Genomic DNA, 6,653 nt, shown 5'->3' on the forward strand with positions numbered 1-6,653 from the left:
TAAACTTGATATCAACCTGTAAGGTAACTTAAGCATTGCCTCTCCTGAACACACTGTTTTATTAGATTTGTACAAGTTTTTTTCATGACATACTTCTAGAGTCTTATAATTTTCTCCAAATATATTTGTACATTTACAGACCAGTTCCCCACAATTACTTATTCATTTCAATCATGTCTAAGCAGGATAGATAAACTAGGTGGTGTTCTCAGTTCTGCAGCTGATGATATAGTCAAGTGACTCTGTGAATCCGTAGTTTTGATTTACTCATCTTACTTTTACCTACCTTCAGGAAGGAAACGAGAAGTACGAAGCTGATATCAATTGACAACTTATGTCTGTTTCTATGAATCTTATGATTATTCCTGTGATTGTTCCTTTAGTATATCTAAGAAATATTTAATATAAAAATGGGAGAAGACCATATGTCTGGGTATTCAAGGAAAAAGTGCCAGTTGAACACATGCCCTACTCAAGTCTTGTGCAATCCCAAGCATGTCACAAGAAGTGCTTTGCCTCCTAAATCTTCCAAAGAAAAACTACTGTAGCTCAATAACTGTTTTAATTACTTACAATAAATGTTTATCCCAGTGGAGGTGCTTCTTAGAAATAAAATACAAGTCTGACTAAAGTAGAGGTAAAATACAGGAAATAATAAGGAACATTTATTCATCTTTTAATTTTTAAATATTCATTGCAAATTTATCTTTTTGGGTATGTAAATACTAATTTTTAGTCATGATTTAAGTGTTGTTTTGTATTTATTCCAAGCTGCTGTCCTTCAATTTCTAACATACTGTGACAATTGAAATTCCTAAAATTATTAGCTCATAATTGAAATTGTAAAATGAGCTAGAATCACCTTATTAAAGGAAAAATATTCCTATTATGACAAGTATACTATATGTATAGTATAATTGTATATTATACTATACATCAAAGATGTTTTGATTCATTGTGTAAGACTGATCAAAAAACTTTCTAATGATCAAAGCTTTTATTCATCTTACATCATACTGTGGTGTTCTTGGTCGTATTATGTCAGAGTTTCTTCTGTTTTAGCGTGGTTTGTAGAACATCTGTGAGGCAACTTTTGCAGTGTATTATAAAAGATTAATTTGTTCTCTTGTTGTAGTTAGATTTCAGTAGAGAAACGAATTGAGCTGACCTTCAGATTAATGTCTCAATTTCTATAAATATTTATTTGAGGTCCTCCATAAAGGACCCAACATTCAAGATCAATAATTTGTTTCAAAATAAGATGATATAAACACTAAAAAGAAACACACTTTGCAATATAATCATGATACTTATTAACGTTAACTGGTATTTATTTTTGTTTCAAGGAGTACTAGTATGAGGGCTCTGACAATGAGATGCCTTCTCTTATTGTGACTGTTTTCACATTTTACCTTTTCTCTGTCCTCTTCTATCAATTACATACTTTGATACCACATTCTCGTCAAATTTAATAAATGCGTATCTGAGTTTTATAATGACTGCCTTAACTTTTTGATCATATGCACAGTTTTACAACATTTTTCCCCCTGGGGGAATACCCAAATGTCAAGCAAACTAAATGCAAGCTTTAAATACAATCATCAAAAAGAACAAAGTTAAGACACCTGTCAAAAGTGTGCACCCCAGGTGACAACTGCATAATTGCTAAGAACAAAAATCTATTGACAATGAATTATGAAACATTTATAGGAATAAAAGGAAAATAATTATGGTAAACAATGATAGAAGCTAAATTAATACCTTCTCATTTGACTCTTACTTTCAGAAATATACAAATACGGAATTCTACTAGTTAAACTTGGCTTAATAGACTTGGCTCTTATTAAGTGAAAGAAATACAAGAATATAAACTTTTTTTTTAAATTAAAGACTAAATAGTATAAATTAAATAACATTAGATGCACTAATTGCCTATATGCTACTAGAAATCTATATATTCAAGTATTTTCACTTTTCTATAGCAACATGAAAATGCCATACTTTGCTGTTCAGTCTCAAAACTTTGGATTTCAGAGAATTATACTTGAAAACTCCAATTTTTTTGAAAGAATTGTAAAGCCTAAGCAGATCCAAGAACATCTCTCTGGTGATGGTTGACAGAACCCAAGGGAATGACATGAAGCTGTGTCAGGGATGATTTAATTACACATTAGATATTAGAAGAAGGTGCTTGACCCAGAAGGTGGTTGGGCACAGGAAGAAGCTCCCCAGGGAAGTGGGAAATCACCAAGCTTGACAGAGCTCAAGAAGCCTTTGGACAAGGCTCTAAGTCACATGTTGTGATTCTTGGGGCTGTCCTGTGCAGGGTCAGGAGTTGGACTTTAATGATTGAAGTAGGTCCCTTACAACTCAAAATATTCAATGGTTCTATTATGCTTAAATGTACAATTGCATACAAATCAAAAGATAATTAGTGCGAACTATATTCTCAGAAATTTCCAGAAAAGATGATTTTTTTCTTCAGAATACCATTTGCAGATATCTTTGGAATTCTTGAATGAATCTATAGAAGTGCATATCAAAAGAAATTCAAATTATTGCTGTGAAGAGAGGCAAACTCAAGTGGAAAAAAAAAAAAAGGCAGGAGAAATTAATTAAGACACTTTTGACAGAATCATAGAATGTCTTGGATTAGAAGAGAACTTCAAGGTCACCTAGTTCCAACTCCCCCCTACCATGGACAGGGACACCTTTCACTAGACTAGGTTGCTCAGAGCTCCATCCAACCTAGCCTTGAACACTGACAGGGGTGGGGAAACAATTTCTCTGGGCAAGCTGTTCCAGTGCCTCACCACTCTCATGGTAAAGATTATTTCATAGTATCTAATTTAAGCCTATTCTCTTTCAGTTTGAAATCATTCCCCCATTTCCTGTCACTTCTTGCTCTTGTAAATAGTCTCCATCTTCCTTGTAGGCTCTCTTCAGATAATGGACGGCCATAATTGGGTCACCTTGAAGTCTTCTTTTTCCAAGATGAAGAATTCCAATTCTTTTTGCCTTTCCTCTTGGAAGAGGTGCTCCATCCCTCTAATCATCTTGATGGCCATTCTCTGGACTTGCTCCAACATCTCAATGTCCTTCTTGTGCTGGAGACCCCAGAGCTGGATGCAGTACTCTGGGTGGTCTTTCCAGAGAGGAGTAGAGGGGCAGAATCACCTCCTTTGACCTGCTGGCCACACTGCTTCTGATCCAGCCCAGGACATGGTTAGCTTTTTGGGCTGTGAGTGCACATTGCCGGCTCATGTCCAGCCTTTCATCCACCAGCACCCCCAAGTCCTTCTTTGCAGGGCTTCTGTCAATCTGTTTGTTCCCCAGCCTGTGTTGATACAGGGATTTCCCTGACTCAGGCGCAGCACCTTGCATTTGGTCTTATTAAAATGCATGGGATTTCCTTGTGCTCACCTTCTCCAGCTTGTCCAGGTCCCACTGGATGGCATCCCATCCTTCCGGTGTGTCAACTGCAACGCTCAGCTTAGTGTCATCTGCTGAGGGTGCACTCAATACCTTAATATGAGTATTTCAGGGGAAATGGCTTTGGACTTATAAAATTTCTTTCAGATACCTAAGAAGTAAGTGATTCAGAAATGCTGAAATTGAATTTTGAATGATGAATCTAAGGTATTAGAAAACGAACGAGAATAGGCAGAAAGGGCTGATTTGAACATCTGGATCTTTCAGGCCATCTGTGTGCAGTTGTCTTCAGTGACTCATTTATGTGTATGATAAGCATATAAATTCTATTTTTTTTTACCTCAAAGACACATAACAAAAAAACAAAACAAAAAAAAAGGATACCACACATGAATTTTCATACTACCAATTTTTACCCATAAATACCTCTTTCATCCCTCTGCTGCCTTTTAGATCTAGTTGGGGAGCCATTTTCACAGTTTCTGCAGTGCTATTATCTGCTGATATTAGCTTCAGCCAACCAAATCAGTAACATCAGATTCTTTTAAAGGGGCAATGCAGGGCTCAGCAGTGTCACACTGCATGTGTTGACCAAAGTCAGAAATTCTTACAGCAACTGGGATTATCTGTATTTCACTATCAGCCAGACAGCAAGTCTTGCCACACAGATGGTGTTTATTAAGTAAAAATTCAGGCTTGTGTGATCCTGCATACCAAATTTATAATCTTGAGCTGAACAGAATTTATTCCAAACAATTTGAGAATCAATGCACTAAATTATAGGCCAAAATTTGACAAATTTGATGTCATCTTACAGTGTCTATATTAAAAGCATGGGTCTACCCTTAGTGACTTTTTTTTGGACATCAGAGATGGGGTTCAGTTAACAACAATTTAGCCATCTGAGGTCTAGGTGTCTTAACAAGGCCAAAAATCTGGACTCTCTTTTATCCACTGGAGAGAAAAAGATGTAGTTTATACATTTTTTCAGATCAGTTTCTCCCTGGAGGTGTCTTTCTCTGCTGACTAGAAAGGTATTTTTGAATCATATCCACTAAATGCTTAGATTTATACATCTGAAATGAAAGGAGGTTAATTCCACCACAAGTAAGGAATGGTAAAATATTTTTTGTGAAAGTGTTGGTAAATGGTATTACTTTGAATAATTGTCAAGCTTGTCTATATATAACCTCTGTGTATTGTCTCACTGTCCTTGAAATGCATGGAAAAGTACCTTCCTTCTCAGCTGTTTTTTTATTAAGACTCAGTTTCACTCCGCAGGCATTTAAATTCAGAGAGCTTTTCAACATACTCAAAATTAGTGCATGATTAAGCATTTTCTGGGAATGAGAGCCAATATTTTTCTCTCATCAGGTTGCAAAAGGTTTAAACTCTGGCTGTCTTAATGAAACAAAAGCTGTAGGTATAAGAATACAGCAAATCCATTATGAACACAGCCCTCAATTAGTGCTAGGGATTGAACACAATCTCTGTCATTACCACTGTCACCACTTTCCTTGCCCTCCAAGCTGTAGTAGCTATTCTCATGCTGTAGTCAGGTATGCAAAGCGGGTAGCAGCACTGCAGAGGAGAAAAAGGTTACTTACTGCTTTGTGTGGTTAATTAAAAGAACTGCATTTTCTAAATCTGTAATTATTCTCTCATTTCACCAGTATTATTTTGTATTGTTTATTGTATTTATTACAATACTAACTTTAATGCTTTAAAACTGAGGTCGTAGTTGCTTTCATTTTTTTGCATCTATGAAGTTTGCTTTGAAAGCACAAGAGCCTGAGCTGTCAGCGTGATTAACTGGAAACCCTACTGCCAAAAAGGTGGAAGGGAGGTCAGGTCTTATGAAACATAGGCAACTCAGCATCAGATATTTTCTAACTTTCAAGTGCTTAATGTTTCAACCATGCAAATGGTTTTCTTTGAAAATATTGGGAACAGATGTAAATACAATAATGCATGCTTCTGTGGTCCCCTGGCTGAAGAAATATTTTAAAAAACAAAATACTGAAATTCTATAATTTAAGTTCTTAAACTGTCACCAGAATCTTTACGTCTTCCAGATCACTGAAACTAATGGATTAAACAATATCACACAATTCTATACCATATCCAACGAATTATGTGATAAGAATTAATGATATCCAACACATTCACAAAGCACATGTGTTACTGAGTTTCCTATTATACAGCAAAAAATAAAATCAGACTTAGGAATTACGGATTTTACTCTTAAAAAAAGCAAAAAACCCAACTTCACTCACAATTTTCCTCCTGCCAGTCTTTTTCAGGCTGATGTTTTTTAACTGTGTTTCCTCTTAATTCTTCTCACCCTCCCCATTCTTCCCATATCAGCAGTTCTAGACCCCTCACTTCATAGAATCATAGAACCACAGAATGGTTTCGTATTGTAAAGGACCTTAAAGGTCACGTAGTCCAACTCCCTACTTCCATGGTCAGGGACATCTTTCCCTAGATCAGGCTTCTCAAAGCCCCATCCAGCCTGATCTTGAAGAATTACAACTTCAAGTTGTTCATCTCGGGATTGTTTAAAAACACTATTTTACAATTCTGAAATAGCACTCTGTGAACCAGACTTTTCTCATATCTTTCAACTTCTTGTTTCTTTTTCCAAAGTCCATACTGTACTTACCTGTCCCTCTTACAGGGAACAGTGAAGCTTTTGCCCAGTAAAAAAACCCACCCTTTGGTTCCTGCATCCTTTTGAGGTTCCTTATCCTATTTGTCCTCTATATCCTGCCTTTACTCCTTATCCTAAGATAATGAAACAAATTCATTCAGGTCTTTCTCTCCACAATATCAGCTCCTTGTTTAGAATCCATATGTCTCAAATAATCTCAGAATCTCTGAATTGAATAAATCTCATTCTCTGGGATTCAAAGTGAAATATGTAACTCTTAAGAGGTTGCAGTTGCTGAAGTGTAAAATGTCAGCATTTGATTAGAAGGGATTTTTCAGAGGCATTTAAATTGGCTAAATTTTAGTGGAGTTCCCCAGTACATTAAAAAAAGAAAAAAAAAGTAAAAAAAGTCCCTTGTAGTCCTATGGAGATTTTTCAGTTCTAAATTTCAGGTTCAAGCGTTAATACCTATTATATATTTACATACTGTGAGAAAGGCCTTCATTTCCTTGCTAAAAGACCCTTGGGGAAATATGAACTCTCCTACAAGAAAGGTCAGTGCCATGCT

Source organism: Empidonax traillii, unplaced genomic scaffold (genome assembly GCF_003031625.1).
Source record: "Empidonax traillii isolate 1590-97213 ecotype Southwest subspecies unplaced genomic scaffold, ASM303162v1 scaffold453:size478658, whole genome shotgun sequence".
In the NCBI taxonomy this organism is placed as follows: domain Eukaryota; kingdom Metazoa; phylum Chordata; class Aves; order Passeriformes; family Tyrannidae; genus Empidonax; species Empidonax traillii.